General features: G+C 35.3%; 1 pseudogene; it reads left to right on the top strand.

The window, feature by feature from the left end:
* Positions 1-8,474: 8,474 nt before the first annotated feature.
* On the top strand, positions 8,475-9,602 carry LOC150008682 (THAP domain-containing protein 1-like; annotated as a pseudogene).
* The last annotated feature ends 12,620 nt before the right edge of the window (positions 9,603-22,222 follow it).

The following is a 22,222-nucleotide window of genomic DNA, read 5'->3' as shown; positions in this document are numbered from 1 at the left end:
TGATTTACAAATAAGACTTTGAGTTCTCAGAATTTTATAACTATATTCTATATCACGATTTTTTGCATTTCATTAAAAGTAGCATTCTCTCAGAGTTCAGCATAGTACATTGATAATTTGCCTATAGAATCAGGGCTTTAATTGTTTTCTAGGGCATGGTAGATATTAATGCACATCCTGGAAAGACTTTTTGGATGTCCTCTCACTAATGTCAACTCTTTCAATGGTTTAATGTTGTTGCAAATTAAATTCCCTGACTACATGACACATGAAAAGAACAATAAAAGAAGTTTTACTTATGTTAGTTTAAGTGTATAAAGGAAAGATGGCACATGAAAAGAACAATAAAAACGTTTTAGTTGTTCTAGTTTACGTTCTAAATATAGAGAAGACAGATTTGCAACAATCTACTCTTTGATTGCAAGGAAACATTTATGGTTAATTTGAAGCATTACTTAGGTTCACTCAGAGTTATCAAAAATCATTATGTCCTCACTAGCATGGGTAGAGGGAGCTTTAAGGACTGTCATGCCTACGGGATAGAATGGGCTGCCATCTACCTGGTGACCTCTGAAGTTATACAGATCAGATAATGGAGCACAATGGGTGAGCGTTTTATTTGAAAATCATCTGTATGTTATTAGAATTTACTTGCAACACTCCACTAGCAATTAATTGCCTGTAAAAAGGTTTACTGCTTTTTCTCCATACAACTCAAAGTAGGTAGTAAGGCTCATGTATATTCTGAAGACTATCTGGCTGAAAGCATTTGATGTCTTTGCTTTACAGATTTCTTGCTCTTGGTTTATTACTCCAACAGTGTTTTTAAATGTTCTTATCTAACACAGAGTGATTAAATAGATTATAAAATTGGCTGGAATAATTCAAAACTCATATTGTTAAAATGTATGAAGGCTTCTATTCTGAAAGTTTAAGAAATCGCCTCCATTCTAAGGGAGTAAAGAACTGATTGTTCATTAGTGCCAAGCAGTGCAAACAGCCATCACCCTTTGATTGAACTAATATGCACGTTCCACAGCTGGTGGAGTAGACTCTGACAGTGTGGTAATTTTGGCATTGTCAAAGGTGTAAGATAGGTTAATAGCTAATATGTTAGGAGATGTTATAGACAGATATCCTGGTTAGTATTTTACAATCTTTTGCACTGTGCACATTTATTTAATGTAAGTATTTGTTTCTAAGTCTAATGCTTTGTTTAAGCTAAATAAAAATGATCCAGAATTAGAGTTATGAAGTAAGTAGTTTTCAGCATTCAGGGTCACTAGTGAGAGATTAAAGTTTTAAGTACCAGGAGTTCACAAATAATGAAAGAATGAAAGAAAATGCACCCTTATCTGAAAGATTAAGAATTATTTTTAAAGGTAAATAGATTTGCTATTTCTGAAATACTTTTTCATTACTTATGAAGCCAGAATGTTTTTTACAGTTTTCAGTTTACCTTTCCATTACAGTCTTTGGCTTTGGTACCATTTCTTCCCATTTCAATCTGTGGATGTCCTTGTGGGGATTTATATGAGGTTACATTGTGCACATTGGTGGTCCAGAGAGTGCTATGATAACAACACCCCTAAATCTCAACATCTCAGAGGCTTATATAAAACAGGAGCTTTTTTCTCATAATATATGCTCAACAGGGTGAAGCAACAGTTTTGAGTTTAGTTGGAGACTGTGTGTATCTTAGTTATTCTAAGACCCAGCTGATTGAGGCTTTATCTCAACACATACTTTGATAAACTATTGAGGCAGAAAAAGGGAACAAGGTGAATTATGTCATGGCTCTTAAAGCTTCTATCTGAAAGTGACATACATCATTTCCTATCACATGTCTTTAGCCAGAGCAAGACACAGGATATCAACTAACCCCAAACATGGTATCAGATCCCCATAAAATAAGATTAAAAATCTCCTTAAGGACAATGTAGATTTACATGTTCTGTTATTATTATCTATTTTTGCATACTATCTTTTAATAAAATGTTTCCTATCACTCTCACTAATTTAAAATAACTAATTTACCCTTCCTCCTTAAACAACTAAAGAATGGGACAGTGATCTAAGGAAAGGGAAATACATGAGGTATTCTCTATGGCTGTCCCAGTTTATTGACTATGATTGTTCTAGTCATTATCAGGCCTTAGGCAGGGGGTTGGGAACCAATGAGAGCCCAATGGTCTCCCTGAGTTGCATAGGCTGGGGAAGCCAAAATATCTAGAATCCGTGGAGCAGCATGCCAGAAAGCAGAATTGTTCTAAGGAGAGAGAGGGCTTCAAAGATAGTGTTCTGAAAGTCTGCACAGGGTTCTCCTCAAAATTTTAGTCATGTACGTAATGAGTGCATGTAAATGAGAAAGCTACTCAAAGTGAGAGAAAGAACCTCTGGATGAGAAGAGTCAGAACAATCCCTGGTGATCATAAGAGATTAGAATATTAATAGTTTGTGTTCTCACAGTACAGATAGGGAAACCCCCCATAATACACAAGGCATATGGCAGAATGCTCAAAATGGGTATTGTCTCAGTGGTGGTGGGGAGCAACATTTTCTCTAAACATTGTCCTGGAACTGAACTGTCTAATGATGCTTAAAGGCAAACTTTGAAAGGATAAAATTACTTAAAAAATGTTTATTGTATTTTTCCATTATCATTTAACCCACTTATAACCCCCCAGCCCTGCAATCACTGCACTGTTGTCCATGCCCATGAGTCCTTTTTCCTTTTTGCTTGATCCCTCCACTCCCTAACCTCCCCACCACCAATATGTGTTATCCTGCTTTCTAGCTATGAGTCTGCCTCTATTTTTCTTGTTAGTTCAATTTGTTCATTAGGTTCCGATATAAGTGAGATCATATGGTATTTGTCTTTCTCTGACTGACTTATTTCACTTAGCATAATGTTCTCCAAGTCCATTCATGCTGTTGCCAAAGTGTAAAATTTTTTCCTTTTTACTGCTGAGCAGTATTCCATTGTGAGTAACTTGCATCCTAAGCCAAGGCTCGAAAATATTTTTTAAAAATGTTAAAATGTTATCATTACAGTATTCATATATTATAGAAGATAGAGATGACATGCGCATGTTCTAATATCCTAAATTTTGAAGTATATCAGAGATTATGCTGAGTGAAAGAAACCAGACCAAAAAAAGAGAACTTATTCTATGATTCCACTACTATAAAAATCTAGAAAATGCCAACTAATGTATAGTGACAGAAAGCAGCTAAGTGGTTTGTTGGAGATGGCAGGTGGTGGGGAGGGAATGAAGGGCTGGATTACATTGAGGCACACAGAAAAAATTTGGGAGCAGTAATATATATGTTCATTACCTCTATTGTCATGATGGTTTAATGAATGGATACATGTTAAACCTCATATAATTCTACATCAATGTGTGTAGTTTCTTGTACATCTATTATATCTCAACAATAATCTAAAATAAAGAGTAACATATCTTTAATAAAGCAAGGAAGACTATGGATACCTTCATTCATATGTGATCAGTAATAACAGCTTTCTACTACATCAAAAGTGACCATTATTTACAGGTGTTTTTTCTATTTTAAGTGAAATGTACATGGGTTTTGAACAGACCATTGAACACATCTACTGAGACACAAAACTAAAGTTATCTAAGAAATATATGGATTTGATATTGTGCTTAAAAATTTTACTTACTATTCACATAAATGAAATAATCAATTTGGCTTTGAATATAAATTCTTAGATTAAAGACAGCTGAAATGTACAAATTAATGATATGCATGGGTTAGCTCCTTCTGACCCATTGTGGTCTTAATAACATTATTAGATGAAAAATGTTATTAACCAATGTGATCTCATATGCCACCATGATTTATAGCCACCCCTATGTATTTTCTGTTCTAAAGAACAACTTTGTGGCTTTACTTAACGAAATTGAAGTGTTTTGTTTCTCCCTGAGGTTGTCATACCAACAACAATTATTCGACTCTAATTGGGCTGTAGGAGGTCAGGTTCAGAAGCCTAAAAATGCACTTTAAGGATTTTAGTTTTCAGCTCAGTAGTTAAATTAGAGCAATCTCTCTCTTTATAGTAACATTATGAAAATGGCTTTTATATCTCTTGTTTATAGTCCCCCATTTTTTTCTAGAAAAAGTCCAGTCCACTAATAAGGAATAGTGTGGCTTTAAAATGTAATTGTTTTGCCTCTTCTTAAATTTATCCTGTTCCAGTTCTTTGTGATGTGAAACAATGCTTTTATATTTTCATAAATATGCCATCCAGTTTGCAGTATCTTTTATTTATTTATTTATTTTAATTTTTATTGTTGAAGCTATTACAGAAGTCCCCATTCCCCACCCCCACCCAGGTCCACACAACCCCTCCCCCTTCCCTCTGGCCATCACCTCTCGGATGTCTGTGTCTATGAGATATGCACATTGTTCTTTGGCTAATCCCTTCACCTTCTCTTGTGTCCGAAAAATGAAAACACTGACAAAGTTGAAGCCATTCTAAATTAGATTATTTTATATTTACCTAAATTCCCACCTTCCTTCCTGCTTTTTTTTCTTTTTTAATCAAACATTTTATCTGCTCTGTTGCTTCATTATGCTCATGTGTAATTTATCTTAGCTAAGGGCCATGGCCATGTGTTTAACAAGGATAGTAAATAGAAACAAAACAAAATATGATTTGATAATACTCAAGTTGTCAGTGCTAGTCGTTTATTAGTTTGGGCTTGAGAATTCCTATAATTTTTAATGCTAGTTTGATTTTCAGAATCATAATATAATTCAACAAATCTAGCGTTTTGTAGAAAAAACTGAATCAACATTTTCATATGTTAGTACTTGTAAACATGGCATTGAGTCTTCCAGAAGCCATCCAATGTTTTTCCTTACAAGAGAAATAAAAACATATTAATTTATGAACATGGCAATGGTTCTTCACTCCAGAGAACTAGAATATCTGTCCATCTTCAAATTATATATAATCTCCATATTTTCAAGTTTTGGCTTGATCTACTTTCTCTAATTTCACTGTGTCCTCTAGGAGTGATAATGTACCATTTGGGTAGCATTTTGTCCCTAATTAAAATTTAATGGCATCTCTTTTTTATTCTAGAACATTTAACTCATAACGAGCAGTGTAGATAAACTTATTCGCTTAAGTAAAATTCCTGATTGTTTCAAAATATTGGCAGAAAATATTTAATAATAACAAATAAAGTAAAAAGGAGAAATTTTACCTAGCTTTTGAACCACTTGAATCAACTAATGCTCAGATATAGAAGTTATTAATTTTACTCAGAAATTCTAAGGAAGGTAGCAGTATAGAGGCATGACAGACAAGTTGAAAGAATTATTTTAATAAAAAGAACAGAAGACGCTGATGGGATTCAATGCATATCATTGCTAATAACTATAATAGTTAACACTATAACTTAATAGACAATATTATGATCTAATGAGGATTTTGTTGCTTCATAGCTATGTGATTTAAACAAGTTTACTAACATTTGAAATTTTATTATTCCTCACCTATAAAATGGCAATGATAATTTCTATTTCCAAGTATGGATGTGAATTGTTAAAGGAAATTTTGTGCATTAGGTACAAAACACCAAGGAAGTCTTTAATAAATAAATAATAACAATTGAATGCAGGGAGAATAAAACAATTAAACTGATTTGAAAAGAAAATAATTGAATAATATAATTATAGAAATGATTGGATAAAAATGAAAAATTAAAAAGTAAGTTTGAGGCTGTATCAGTTAAAAAAAAACAAATTTTATTTTTAGAGCAGTTCTAGGTTCACAGTAAAACGAGGGAAAAACACATAGATTTCTCATAGGCCCTTCTATCTCAACATGTGCATAATTTCCCCCATTAGCAACACCTCCCCCCACAAGAATAATATATTTATTACAATCAATGAACTTGCATTAACACATCATAATCACACAAAGTCCATAGTTTACATTAGGATTCGCTCTTAGGGTTGTACAAATCTATGGGTTTGGGCAAGTGCATAAAGGCATGTATCCACCACTGTAGTATCATACAAAGTACTTACACTGCCCTAACAATCCAGCTAGAGCTGGCTGGAGTTGGGTGTTTCCTTTCACTCAGGTCAGTTAGTTTCTAAGAGCCACAGCAGGCTAGATTCTGGTTAAATTGTTTCTTCTGAGAGCAGAATTTGTTTAGAAGAACAGAATGTTCTAGTGTATTTCAGAATGGCTCCTTTTTTTCCCTCTTGCTGGAGGTACAAGGGGGTATTTCTCAAATATCCACTGTGTGAACCAGGTTGAACTCCTGGAGGTAAAACTCTTGAAAGTGTGGGGTAACCCCTATGACTGGGGCATCCTGGAGATTTACTTCTCAGTGGTGCACACAGAGCTTTCAGTAGTTTATCAATTATAGTTCAGGTTCTCCTTACCTCTCCGACTGCCACTACTCTCCCCTGCAGGTGTTTCTGTTCATGGGCTCTGCTCCTGGGAAGTGTGAATCTGTTTTTGCCAGTCTCCAGTTTTCAGACAGCAATTTTCTCCATGTCCTCACTTCTTTTACAGATCTAGAAAGAGTTGTTGATTTTTCATTTGTTCAGCTTTTTACTTGTTAGGATGGAGTGGCAACTTCCAAGTTTCATACATGCCACTTTGGCAACTGGAAGCTTTTGGCAATTAATTATTTGAAATATTTTATTACATATATTAAAATAAAATTTTAAAATATAATTTTTCAGATTAAGTCCTCAAAACATTTTATCTTTGAAATTAATGTGATATTTAAACCAGTCACTGTGTCAATGATTTGTTATGCCTTCATTTGATTACAGTATTGAAGTTGTTGATAAGAAAACAAAATAAATTATATTTTAAAATACACATTTACATTTTATAAAATACATTTTATTTTCCTGTGCAGAAAACATTTTAAAGATAAATATTCTAATGTGCTGCCAGATATGTTTTATGTGGGTTTTTCTTTTTTTGTGTATAGATGTATGTGTATTCTCTTGCCTAGTCTCCTCTATTTTGCATTTTTTCATGCCTGTCTTGAAGTTGGTTCAATTTTATTAAAGCATTTAACTTGATTAAGCACTGGATAATGTGAGAAAATGTAATCAGGACCTTGTTTGAAAAAGACATAAGACTGCTGTTACTGTAGCTCAAGAGCAGAACACAATTTTTCCTGAAGAATCTCATAAGTGCTGAGTAGGGTCTGCATTGCCATCACTGAAGTTTATGTTTGACAAAAAATATTAACATGAATTGTATAACCCTAAAACTATTTAAGATGTGAAATATCGAAAGAGAATTTGTGGTTGAAGCTCATACACTGGAAAATGGAAGAAAGCCAAAACATTGGCGCTAACACTTTGTTCTTGTTAAGAAAATGCCAAGGGATCTTTTCACAAGAGTAACTTGCAGATTGCAATACAGTTACCTTAGCTGGCTCCTGATGTGCAGTATCACACCACATTTAAATTTCCATCTGTGGTGTCTGGAACTATTGTTCTCACTGTGAACTTCTTTTATTTTCCTAAAGTAAATCTATAGGATCTAAAAACCACAGGACACACTTCCTTTATTGGCACAGCAAATTATACTTAAAGAAATTAGAAATGAAGTTTGTAGTCCTTTTGGCAACCTTGGTATCATTTCATATTTCAAAACAAGTAAGTTTGCATTGAAATTGCACACATAAAACGCGAAGTTTTGGTATATTTCCAGGATCATTCATTCATTTTTTGGGTGGTGTCTTATGTACTCTGTTGCTACATTGTGCCTCTAGGAGTAAGAAAAATGAAGATCTGTGTTCCCTTTCCTTTCTCTGGGAAACTTAATAATCAACCTCCTTAGAATGAGCCCCAAATAATTGATGGTTATAAATTAACTCCACTGGTAAGGATAAGTACTTAGCAAATTTACTTTAACCCAATTTTATTTGTCTATACAGTATTTCCTTCATACGAGCTGAGTTGTTATGCTGAAACTTCACATACACACTCACACACACAACATCTGGTTTGTAAGTGCAATAAATTGAAAAGAACATTAAAGTTTATGAGCTAATTATATTACTAGTCTTTCTGCTTTAAGATGAGCCAATGATCTTTAAGCTTTCCACTTTCACTTTTTTTTTTTTTTAACAAGGGAAAACATACTGAGCTGCATTCAACTCTCAAGAACTTGAATGATAAATTGAAATTGTGTTTTAAGATCTTTGAAAAAAATCTGTATATAAAGTGTTTATATGTGTTTAAAAACGAAGAGGTAGTTCCTCCGCCATCTTGGAGATGGGAGACGGGGGATGGTTGTGGCCTTTCTGCTAATGAAACAACAAAACGGGCACATCAGCAACTCCCAAGTAAGGCTAACATCACTGTAATTGTTGGCCAAACCTACAGAAGAAGCGAGGGTATCAAAGCGGAGAGCAGCGACATTGATAACAGTTTCACCGGCCTGCTGGGGCGAAAGAAGTGAAACGACCGAGGACCGGAAGGATGGTGCAGTTGTGTTCCGCCTACGGCTGCAAGAACCGATACGATAAGGATAAGCCCATTTCTTTCCATAAGTTTCCTCTTACTCGACCCAGTCTTTGTAAAGAATGGGAGGCAGCTGTCAGAAGAAAAAACTTTAAACCTACCAAGTATAGCAGTATTTGTTCAGAATACTTTACTCCACAGAGAAGGAAAACTCTGATTCCAAAAAACCTCCGCTGCCTTGCGGCATACCTCTTCAGGGGAAAGGCTAAGGGAGTAAACCCCGACAGAAAATCCGGAGCCGGAGTCCCTAAGGCGGTTTGACGTTGTAGTCAACACCGGCAACTCCTGCGGCGCACCTGAAGCCAAGCTGTATTGACTCCGTCTTTCCCTTGGACCCTTCAGCTGCGAAGAGAGGGGGGGTCTGCTGCATGGGCAACAGCAGACCCTCCATATCACCCTGCCCAGGCTCTGTAGCTTCAGCTTCACTGGAGAGGACACTCCAGCGTCATTGCAAGATGTCGATTCAGCACGGGAGGAGACAGATACCGTGTCACTCCCGAGTCGGACTGCACAACCATTCTTGGCGGTGCAGATAGGCTCTTAAGAAGCTACACCATCGTCTCTCGAGACGGGCGGCTGCTGACTCCGACTTTACTCCAGATTGCTTTAAGAGGGGGTGCAACAACAAGTTACTGAAAGAGAATGCTGTACCCACAATATTTCTTTGTACTGAACCACATGACAAGAAGGAAGATCTTCTGGAGCCGAAAAAACAGCTTCCCCCATCTCCTTTAACACCTCCCATTTCCCAGGTTGCTGCTGCTATTGGATTACTAATGCCTCCTCTTCAGACCCCTGATAATCTCTCAGTTTTCTGTGATCACAACTATACTGTGGAGGATACAATGCACCAGAGAAAAAGGATTCATCAGCTAGAGCAGCAAGTCGAAAAACTCAGAAAGATGCTCAAGACTACACAGCAGTGATGCAGAAGACAAGAATGACAGCTTGAATAATTAAAGGAGGGTATATACTTCCAGAAAGAGAAAGATATATCAGGGAGAGGTTATGTGATTTTGCCAGATAACTACTTTGAAATAGTTGAAGTACCAGCATAGGAAAAATGAAACTTGTATTGGTTTTTAATGGGACAATACCACATACCCTCTTCTAGCCTATAAAGGAGTTTCATCTGAAAAAACAACACTTGATAGTACTTGTATAAAAACAATTCAGAATATTTTTATAAAATAAATTAGCCATATACTGTAAAAACAACAACAAAAAACAACGAAGGGGTATACACTTGCTGACATCTTTCATATTCTTTGTCTCATGGATTAACCTAATAACCATTTTCTATTTTTTAATGTATGTTTTTCATCTGTAATATATATTTATACATATATTCCAGCTCTCTTGAATATATATATTCAATATACATACAATGTATAATTTTATCTTTTCTTTATTTTCTACAAGACAAATTAACATATACAAAGCACTTAAACAGTATCAAATGTACTCATACATCAATAAATATTTATTAAATAACAATATTATAATTATTATAATGTTACTATTGAAATGGCTTTCTATTCAGTATTGCTGGTTTTAGAAGTTGCATAATCTACAAGGACCTTGAAATGATTAGCCCAACAAGCAACATTAAAGTAAATTCTACCTCTTTGCCCAGCAATCCTGTTGCTAAGCAACTAAATTTGTTTATCCTCTCCTGTTTGGGCCAAGACTAGGGGTAATGAGCTGATGTTATATGTCAGAGAAATGAGTTAGTGGCTGAGGGTGAACACTAAAACTTCTTGGTTTTACATTGTTTTCCCGTTTAGTGACCTCCTGGGTAACTTTGAGCATATCATTCCACTTCTTTAGAGCTGTTCTTTTATATCATAAAATTAACAATTACATATAGGGGTCTTTAGCAAAGTGCCTACACCCCAGATATAAAGATAGTCCAGATAATAAAGTAATTATTTTGAAACTTTTAAATTAAAATCACATAGAAATGTATCTTTTGCCACAGTGAAACATGTTTCTTTTGCTGACTTGTTTTTTAGTTCCTTTAAGAAGTGAATGGCAGAAGTGATTGACAAGGCACTATATACATTTTCAAAGCCAATTCTTATGACATAGTGCTACAAATAAAAATGCCGATAAAGATGTGTAAGTTATTTCTGTAGGGATAGAAGGGATGAGTTACATGCCATTCCATTTTAATGAACTTGAATCCAGTTTCTAATCAACAAGATTGCCCTATACAATAAACTACTGATTGTGACTGCTGGCGTTAACAGTAATAGGACAAGAAGATGTGTGGCACAATTTTCTCCATTCATCTATTCATTTTCCTACTGCTTGGAAGGAGTCTTTATATCCTTATGATCCTTCTCAAAGTTAGCCTGATCAATTGTGCTAAATGTGTCCAGCAGAGCTGATGAATACACGGACAGCTTCGTTGATTACTAAGTAGTGTCAGTTTGGCCTCAGTTCTTCATTTCTGTCAGAGTTCTCAAAATATAAATTTAGTTTCAGGGTGTTTTTGCACCCTTTTAAGATAATGCTCTGTACTCAAAGCCTACTTAGTTTTTATGCACATTACTAAATATGAGAAATAGATGTGCAGAAGCTGATATCCTCAGGCCATATTATTTATCTATTTAGTTTCTCTGAACTCTACAAGTTCCTTTTTTCTTCTCTGCCAGTGCTAACTAGAGACCATATGATGTGTTGTATTCAGTTGGAACAAAAACCTTTATAAGAACAGTAATAGGACAGAAAACATCAACAAAACTACTTTTTTCAGTCATAATAATCTCTAGCTCTGACATTTCGATTTGAAGTTTGGGGAGACTCTATGAAACTGCAGTGAGAATTATTTCTCATCCCCAAGAGGCTTTCTTTTGTAGGGATTCAAGTTACCATTATCATAGAAAGTATATAATTCAACATAAAGGTCAAGGTTAAAGAACATTGAAGCACAGCATGGATATTTATTAGAAAAAACATCACTTGATAAGTTTCAGAGTGCATTGTTTTGTTTATTTTTAAAGGACCCACCAAACTATATTGTCGAGTTAACTAAATAACATAGTTTTCCTGTGAAAGATTGCTGTGTTTGCCACAGTTATAATATGCCTTTCTTCTCTCTTACATTTGGTATGTATGGTGGCAGATACATGTGTAGCTGCTATTGCTTCAAAATTATTCTTACTGACATCCTATTGAGAATACAGTGAGAAAGATACCTTTATAATAAATGTTCTCATACCTAATTTATTATCCATTATCTATTCTTGACAGCTCAGCCATGTCTCATTGAAGCTGCCCCATGAGTTCAAACATCATCTCTTCCATAGTACAAATTAGAGTATTAGGCAGATGCTACCTGTATTTCTAACTACCGATGATGCCAATTGTGGAGGCATAATTAAAGATTGTTAACCACTTGATGAGGGTTAAAAATCAGTTTCCAAAAAAATATTCTGTTAAAAATAAGAATTAGAGTAGATTTTCCTCTTGTATTGTCTTCTCTAGTCTTTGGTAGAGTAGTAGTAATAATTTTAAAAATTGTTGGGTTTCTGATCTATGTAAATTCTGTGCTGAAAACTTATATGCTTAATTTTCCTTCATCCTTAAAACAACCCTACAAAGGAGAAGAGGTACTATCTTATTTCCCCATTTCTGGTGAGAAATTTAAGGCACAGAGTAGTAACTCAGGTCATGCAGCTAGCAGTAGTAGATCTGGGATTCTAATGCAGGCAGCTTCATTCCACATCTTGTCCTACTAAGTGATATGCTGCACATTATTTGACCAACAAATGGATCATCAACACTAGGTTGAATTATTTAGTTAAGGGATTTTTAGATATCCCACATTACTTGGTGTTGATTATAGTCGATATTAATCTAAAATTTTCAAAATACAGAATTAGGCAAAAGTAGGTTTACAGTTGTTTGTATAGAAAATAATTCAATAATTAGTAAATAATAATACAAAAGTAAACCCTATGTTTCATGTACTCACAATTGTACACCTACTTTTTTGTCCCACCCTGTAATATAACCTTAAATTTTAATATTAATTAGCCAAGATACTAAGCCTTGTAATTCATAGACTATAACTGTGTGAAATGTCTTTTGCAATCATTCAGTCTTATCCACACCTTTATATATATATTGAGAAACTGAGATGTAAGAAAAAAGTTATTTTTCTCAAGTTCCTTTTCATTTTGTTTATGGTTTATTTTGCTGTACAGAAGCTTTTTAGTTTGATGTAGTTCCATTTGTTTATTTTTTCCTTTGTTTCCTTTGCCCTAGGAGATATATAGGTGAAAACATTGTTAGGATTATTTGCCAATGATACATCTGATAAGGGGTTAATTTCCAAAATTTATAAAGAACTTCCACAACTCAACTTTAGGAAGACATCCAACCCAATATAAAATGGACAAAGGACCTGAATAGACACTTCTCTAAAGAGGGCATACAGATGGCTAATACACACAATCAAACAATACTCAATGTAAACCAATCATCAGAGAGATGCAAATTAAAACCACAATGAAATATCACCTCGCACATGCCAGAATGGCTATCATCAATACATCAATAAACAACAAGTGCTGGCGAGGATGTGGAGTGAAGGGAACGTTAGTGCCTTGTTGGTGGGAATGCAGACTGGTACAGCCACTGTGGAAAATAGTATGGAATTTCCTCAAAAAATTAAAAATGAAACTGCCTTTTAACCCAGTGATCCCACTTCTAGGGATATATCCTTAGAATTCTGAAACACCAATTCAGAAGAATATATGCACCCCTATGTTCATAGCAGTATTATTTACAATAGCCAAGATCTGGATATAGCCCACATGCCCATCAGTAAATGAATGGATAAAAAACCTGTGATACATTTACACAATGGAATACTACTTGGCCATAAAAAAAAGAAGGAAATCTTACCTTTTGTGACAGCATGGATGGACCTGGAAATTATTATGCTAAGTGAAAATAAGCTAGGCAGAGAAAGACAGATACCATACAATCTCACTTATGTGTGGAATGAAAATGTAACCAGATGAACAAAATAGAAACAAGAGCATGAATACATACAACAGACTGATAGCTACATGAGGGGAGAGGGGAGGGTGTACTAGGTGAAAGAAGGTGAAAGGATTAGCCAAAGAACATATATGCATAACTCATAGACATGGAAAACAGTGTGGTGATGGCCAGTGGAATAGGGTGAGTGGGGACTGGGTGGAGATGGGCAAAGGGGAAAATTGGGGACATCTGTAATAGGGTCAACAATAAAAATAAAGTTTAGGACTTCCAGCAAAGATGGAGGCCTAGACTGACACACTCAGTCTCCCTCCACAACTAAGAAGGACTACAACTACCGCAAAACTAGAAATAACCAGAAGTTCCAGAAAATAAAGCTACATGGAAGTCCAACATATGAAGTTATAAACAAGTGGTGTTTGTCTGGATGGGTAGGAGGGGCAAAGCCAGGGTGGAGAATCAAGTTGTGCTGGTGGCTTGCAGCGATGAGCGGTGGGACCCAGTAAGCACAGACACCTGTATTTAAGGGGAGGAGAGAAGTGCCTGGGGACCACACCTGGCTACAGACTAAACCAATCAGCTCATGATTCCAATGCCAGGGAAGGCAGACCCCCATTGTCTTGGACTGTGAGGCCCAGAGGGCATGGTGATGGAGGAGGAGACCTCAGTCTCTCAGCAGAGAGAGAACAGCAGGAATCCATCTTGGATCCCTGCCCCCACACAAAGCACCACAGAGTGGTGAGAAGGGTCGCCTGATAATGACGAGTGCACAGGGCTCTGCCCCCGATGGTGTAGGAGGGGTGACAGACCCGCCCAAGAAGGAAAGATAAATGAAAACTGTCAGGATGGCAGGGATCATGATAGAGATCCCAATCACACAGCTGACCAGAAAGCAAATACACAAATTAACCAATGAATAAATAGATAATCTTTCTGAAGCTCAGTTCAAAGCTATAGTCATAAGGCAGCTTACAGAACTAAAAAAAAAATATTGAACAAAATGGGGAAGGAATGAAGGCTAGTCCTGCTGAAATAAACGAAAACACATACGAGACAAGTGGTGAGGAAAGGAAAACCAGGGATCAAATCAACAAATCGTAACATAGGGAAGGAACAAACAGTCAACCATTGCAGAAAGAGAAAACAAAAAGTGAGTAATATGAGGAGAGGCTCAGAAACCTCAGGGACAGCTATAAGTGAATGAACATCTGAATTATAGGGTTGCCAGAAGGTGAAGAAGAAGAACTAGACATTGAAAAATTATGTGAAAAAATGATGAAGCAGAACTTCCCTAACTTGGGGAAGGAAATAGATTTACAGGTCCAGGAAGCACAGAGAGTTCCAGATAAATTGGACTCAGGGAGAACCACACCAAGACACATTATAATCAAAATGTCAAAAATTAAAGATAAAGAGCATCTTAAAAGCAGCAAGAGAGAAGAGAAGAATTATGTACAAAGGGGTCCCAATAAGACTATCAGCTGATTTCTCAAAGGAGACTCTGGAGGTAAGAAGAACTGACAAGAAACAAGAAATATTCAAAGTAATGAAAATCAAAAACCTACAACCATGATTACTCTATCGAGCGAAGCTGTCATTCAGAATAGAAGTGCAGAGAAAGTGCTTCCAAGATAAAGTAAAACTGAAAGAGTTCACTAAATCCAAACCACTTTTATATGAGATGTTAAATGGACTTGTTTAGAAGAAGGAGAATCAAAACTATGAATAATAAAATGAAAACTCTATCACAACAACCAACAACAGAAGCTAGGGAATCAAAACAAAGGCAAACTAAGTAGGCAACAAGAGTGGGAAAAGAATTATAGGTATGGGGAACATTTGGGAGGAGGTCAGTGGGGAGGGGGAAGAAGGGAAAGGGACGGAGATGGTACAGGAATTAAGAAGCATAGTAGGAGGGAGTGGAGTAGATTGGAAGATGTTGAGAAGAACTACATGCACAACCAATGGGCATGGACTAAGGTGGGGGGGTCACTGGGTGGAGGGGAGTAGAGGGAAAAGAAATTGGGACAACTGTAACAGCATAATCAATAAAACGTATTAAAAATATAAAGTTTAAACAAAGTTATTTTTCTCAACTCATACATCTGGTTAGAATCAGATCCAGGGTAAGGACTTGAATCCTCTGGCTCATAGTATGCTGATTAGTTGTGTTTCTTCCTTAATAATAAAAGAAGACAAATTCTAAGGCATATGTACCTTCTTTCTTTTAAGGGGATATTTTCTACCTGAGCACACTGTGTTCATCTGAGGCTCACAATACACATACATAAAGACTTGGGCAGAATGCACATGTGTGTACATTTACAGGTCTCTTATTAAATTACAACTAATTCCAAAATCTTTTGAGGCAGTGAGATCCCAGTTGGTATGTGAGAAAAGATTTGCTAGTAGCAGAAGTCTAAATATCTTACTGATAGCTAAAGATAATATTGATGAGCAATGATGTTTCTGGAACTATTAAATATTCCCTGATTCCATTTGAAAATACCACTAAGGGAATTTTAATAGGGCATTTTGAAGATACCATCTGGGAAAATGTATATGAGTTTGATGCATTCCATGTCTTGTGGGCAGAATTTTTAACACTCTCAAATGCTTCACACTTTTATGCACTAGGCCAAATCCACTTTCAACAGTTTAGGCTAGATATAATTAAGAAAAAGAAGTTTTCTAAGATAGTCGCCAGTGTAGAAAGGATCTACAGATATTTTCAACAAAAGAGTTCAGTTTCTTTGAGCTCTGTATGAGAGAGAAGAGAGCAATGTCAAATGTTTTCACAGGATTTTCCAACATCTCCTATGCTGGAGAATTGTAGAATACTTTTAATCACCCCATCTACTCCTTTTATTCAAATGGAATCAGGCTATATAACATAAAAAAATCTTCTAATCTAGACTTCTATAAATTATTTCCTTATGTATTTGGGTAATTTGCATTTTATTTCTCAATTGTTTTGAGCATTTCTGAGAAACATTTTTATGTTTCTGTTAATACATTTTCAGTCTTTTTTCCTCAAGTAATTTATATTATTTTTCTGAAAAGCTGGCATCAAGGGACTTTCCAGATAATGTTTACTTATTGGAATAATTTTCTTTCATTTTATAGTTTATGTTTAGTATCCTTGTTGTGTCATAGAACAATGTCTATTCTGTAACAAATACTAATCACTGTTAAATTAATGAGTTTGTTGGATTCTTTTCATCTAGCCAACTGTTTGCTTCTTGTTCAAGGAAAATCAACAGTACTTTGACCACACCAATGATTTCTATGCCCCCCCATAGTACAGTTATTACTTACATGTATTGCCCTATGGATATTAAGAGGAAACAACCTTCATTGTAATACTTATTTTAATATTCTCCACTGTCATAATTGTTACCATCAAAGGAGTCATAACAGCATTATTTAGAGATGCACACTAGAGGGTGTTGTTTTACCTGGACACTGGACCTATCAATGCATTGACTTTGAGAAAGAATGAAAATTTTTACAGGAAGTGTTTCCCATGTTTAATGTTACATAATTCTCAGCACATATGCCCATTAACAAAGTTGATAAACCCCAGGGAATGGAAGCAGAGACTGAGTCACTTGGCGGCCTTGCTGTCTGGTTTCTTCAACACATTCCTGTAGGTGTTTGGTTTTCCTGAGCTCCACATGTAGAGTGTCAGTTGAAAATCAACACTGATCACAGGGTGAGAATATATTTGACTCTCTCTAACTACAAGGAATTGGAAAGCAAATGAGGCAAATAGTGAATGAGGGTAAAGCTCTTAAACTCATCACTTCAATCTTTAAATCCTCTGAATAATATATGTATACTTCTATGACTGACCTGAGAAGAACAGAAACTACCAATAAGTGGAGGGAGAGTTACTTCTGGAAGAATTCATCTTTTTCTCTGTGCTCTGCCCCCTCTGGTTTTCACTTAGTTTCCACTCCCTCAAAAAAAAAAAAAAAAGGTTTCTAATGTAGCAGCCCAACTATCGCAATAGCTTGCATAAATGATACTATACATTTCCCCCCTCAGAAAACATTTTAATGTTAATGATAGGTTATGGCTTTGGTTTAACTCATTTCACTTCTAGCTGTTGCTTTCATTTCTTGAGTTTTCCTTAATTGACTCTTCTGATATTAGTAGCGACTTTGCTCAAATCATTAATTCTATTGTGGTTTCTCATGACAAATGTCCAAATTTTCAATGATGTTTTATTTGGACATGTGAACAAATACATGAAAGGGGAAAATAATCTCAGATGTTTTTGATCTCTGGTTTCCCTTTGATGAAATATTACTCTCCCTGTATTGGCTACTCACTTATAATGTGAGTCTTCATTTGATGTTTCAGGTTTTCAGACCTGTACCCTTAATTATTCTTTACCACTATCTAGTTCAGAAAGGCTACTGAAGTCAAGGTCTCCTGGAATAAATTTTAAAAGCCCAATTTTATATCATCAACTTATGTTGAGCTGATTGGTTCTTACTACAGTTAAGCCCTGTTCAATACAGCCAAACTCTCTGTTGAAGCTAGGTGTACACTTTCCTCCAAATATTCCTTACCATTTGGCTCTTCTGTTTCCATGCGCCCCTTTCTTCAGCAACATGATAACATTGCAATAATACTTAAACGCTGACACAACAGAAAACCTTGCCAATTTGGCTCTCAACCTTGGCAAGCTTTTTGTTATAGCTGCAACCAGGCTTACCACTTGAGTTGCACAAAACTTCCAGAGCTCTTCCACAGCATGTATTATAAAGAGGACTAAAAGGAAAAGTAAGAGAGATGCTAATTTTAGACAGAGAATAGTAAATAGGACAATAAATTAAAGCTCTGTTTTGGCACATTGGAACTTTCTTTTTTTTTTTTTCCCTTTTAAATGTGTGATTCCTTTTCCCAAATGTTGCACTAGATTTATTTTTAAAGGTGTCATTTATTTCCATTCCAGTGCTATGTCATCTATAATTTAAATTTATGAGATAAATCTTGAGGTTCATCAGTGGAGCAGCTATAGGATTCTAGCCACTCTGCCATTGGAAATGTAGATTTGCTGAAGGTTTGTGTCTGACAAGCCCCATTGAAAGCCCCTCATTCCCTTTCCTGACATACACCCATCAGTATGTAATATTTATTCTTCTGTTTCAGTTTCACTACAAATAATCTGGGGCCCTCAGCTCAAAGACCATTTCCTTCAGAGGCAGCACCACCTGGTATAATCTCACTGAACAGGGAACAAATGCCTTGAAAAATAAGCTTTCCTAGAACTGATAGACAAAATGAATGAGTGATATTTACTAAAAGGAGGGGATACCAACTTTGGTCCTCAAGTTTCAGGGTAATTGTTAGTTCTCCAATCTTCCTTCTGTCACCATTAGAACAGCAACGGAATGCTCATACCTACATTTTATGACTGATAAGAAAAACATCTTGTTCACTGACCTTCCACTCCACTTCTCTTTTTAGATAGATAGATAGATAGATATAGATAACTATGTATCTGACCCTTAACTTCACAATTATTATCTTCTCTGGACTCAGTCTATGAGCTTGCATTGATTTGTTTTGAACACGCAGCAAACATGGAAATTTTACAAACAATTGTGGTGGTTATAACGGCAAATTGAATTGGCCATGGCCTTTGCATGATTGTCATAGCCTTCGGTTTTATTGTATCCCCCAGAACTATATTTCTTTTGTTGGGAAAGGAGATATTCTTAAAGAATATGCGTCTGTGAATTGTGCATGGTTTGAACAGTTAAAGAAAGACAAAAACGACAGGTAAATGAAAATCATAAATGAGTTACTATACTGATTATTTTTAAGTAAAGGACAGACTAGAGGGTAAGATTCACCTTGATTTCCGATGCAGGAGTTTTCAAACTTTGAGCATTAAAAAGGGAATACAGTTGGGCTTCATTACCAAAATCAAGCAATAGTTGTTTTCTTCTAATTTCTGAGAAAATAATCAAATTGTCATCTATTGTGAGTGTTAATCTCATGATTATACTTTCAAGATCTGGTGTCTAGCATTACTCATATTCTAGTGAGCAAAATGAATAAACAAGAAATATTAAAATACAAACACAACAGTGCCTGCATAAATACCAGCTTTTGATGAATGGACATGAGTGCTCTTGGTTGTTACTTTGCTTATTAAGCACTCAATTTAAACTAAAAATTATTAAACAGTACACACCAACATTTACGCTCAATTTACTATGAATAAAATGGAACTAAATTTTATTTTGTGGACTTTCACAAATGACATCATAATTTCTGAGCATTGTTCTGTCACAGAAAACCTGAAAACTACTATTCAATGTGCTTCATTTATATTTTTAATAATTTTTTATCTAAGTAAAATAATCTGATTAAATGAAATAGATTAGCAAAAACCCAAGAGATTAGGCATTTTAGTTTATCATTTTATTTGTAATCACTTTTTAAAATATACCTGAATCATGTGTTTGAAATAAATATCTACTGGTCTCCTTAGTAGTCACTTGAGAAATTAGTAGTCAAATGGACATTAAAGTCCTAAGTAGCATGAGTTGTTAAAATATTTATTCAACATTCAAAGGATATCAAATGTTATCACAAAAAAAAAATGGTGCACTTAAAAATACTTGGTGTAAGACCTTCCCTCAAGGAAATTATGATCCAAATAAAAGACATATACCCTCTAAGTAATTTACAGACCAATTCACATGTAATAAAACTTATATGACTCAGAAAGGAAAACAACAGAAGTTAAGGGATTATATTAGAGAGGACTGCTGAATCAGCACATTTATCACCCTTAACCAGTTCTTCTCCTGAACCAGTCTTGGACTCAGGAGTCCTGAGGTTCCTGTTTGTTCACATTCTAACTGAATTATCTTATTTAATTTGCAAACATTTTCTGAAGCTTAAGTCTTTCCTATATCAGAGACAGCTAATACTACTTATCTCTAAGTGTATTTGAAAATTAAATGTTTGACCAACTGCTTGGTAAACTAAATTGTTATAACATGTAAGATGGCTTTATGATATTTCTTTGTGCCAGGCAGAGTAGGGAAGAATCAAGCTGAAAAATCTAGCAGGGAAAAATCACGCTATTATAATGATAAAATAATTATACTAATATTGAGGATTTTTATGTGCCAGGCATAGTTCTCATTTCAATATGTTTTAGTTCATTTAATTATTGTAGTACTCTTAACTTTTAGCTCATTTAATTATTGTAATACTCTTAACTCATAGATATGTATGGCCTAAAAAGACAATACAAATAAGTGTAGTGTTAAAAAATAGGTACCATATGCCATTTATCAATGCTAAATATTGTGTTCAGAAGATGAAACTTGTTAATTCTGAGTAGGAAGAGATCATTATGAACTATAAAAATCAGGAATGACTTTATGGGAGGGCTTGGATATAATCTGACCTTTTAAAAATGGGAAGGACTTTGATAACTAAGAGGAAGGAAGAGAGCATTCTAATCCAAGGGAACAGAAGAGCATAGTATGCAAGCATGGTATCAGAAAAGGAAATATTTTTCATGACTCAAGAAATAGACCTGTGCTCAGATGTGATGTGTGTTAAAAATTACTTTCAATTTGAGTACCTGATATAAGGGCATGCACTTGCTAGTTTGTCTTTTGGCATCATTACTGGCTATTGTTTTAATCTGAGCAACTGCACATTTTAATGTTTTCTCCCTTACCTTTCAAAGCATTTGAGTTTGGGTCCCCTTTCATAAAAAAAAAGCAGATTTAAAATATACAAGAGGAAAGCAGAAGATCAGAGGTGATCACCTCCCAAGGTTTACAAGTCAAGAATTGGTTACTTCACATACAAAGAGTGATAAATACTGTAATAGAAAACAAACGGATTATAAAATATGAAACCTTGAGGATATACAGTGTCCTTGACCCTTTTGAGAGGAATAGAAACATCTTTGTAGTTATTTATGGTTGATGGAATTAGCCTTCATTTTATAAATGAGCAAACTGAGTCTAGATGATTGTGACTTGTCCAAAATCACACTGTTAATAAGAACTGACCTTGGGATTGAAATATTATTTGTTCATCTACCATGTGGCAGGTTCTGAGAGACACTCCCATACATTTTTCCTCCTTAAATCCTTATAATAAGTTTGTGTATGTGGTTTTAATACTCTTGCTTTTGCAAAGTTTTTTGTTTTTTCTTTGTTTTTGTTTTGCTATGCATTTCGAATTGAGGCTGGGACCTCTTGCTATCATGGCACACTCCAATAATCCCAAATTTGAGACTCTGAGGCAGATATTTTTGTTCCTCCATATCAAAAGCATCATAACCTCAGAATCTAATCAACTCGATTCAAAAGAAGCTCACCAACCCTTCACTCTGTTGTAGACTATTAATATCTTTAGTCAAAGCCATAGGGTACATTCAACTGACTCTTGGTGAAAAAACCCCAGGAAGAGCCAATCCTAAAAAGAAAACTTAAGAATTCTCTGGACTCTTCATTTTGTTCAATAATTTAAAGACTATCCTTGAAAAATACGTGTACTCTAATTGCCTGGTTTAAAGAAAAGAAGTGGGCAGAGAATCTAATTCCACACCTGCTCCCAGCAGCCATGGACTCTTGGGCTTTAGAAAAATGACTCAACTTTTCTCAGC

This window comes from Furipterus horrens, unplaced genomic scaffold (assembly GCF_987537825.1).
Source record: "Furipterus horrens unplaced genomic scaffold, mFurHor1.1.pri manual_scaffold_5, whole genome shotgun sequence".
In the NCBI taxonomy this organism is placed as follows: Eukaryota; Metazoa; Chordata; class Mammalia; order Chiroptera; family Furipteridae; genus Furipterus; species Furipterus horrens.
Note: the sequence above shows the minus strand (reverse complement) of the source record. Positions and strands in the feature narration are given on the sequence as shown.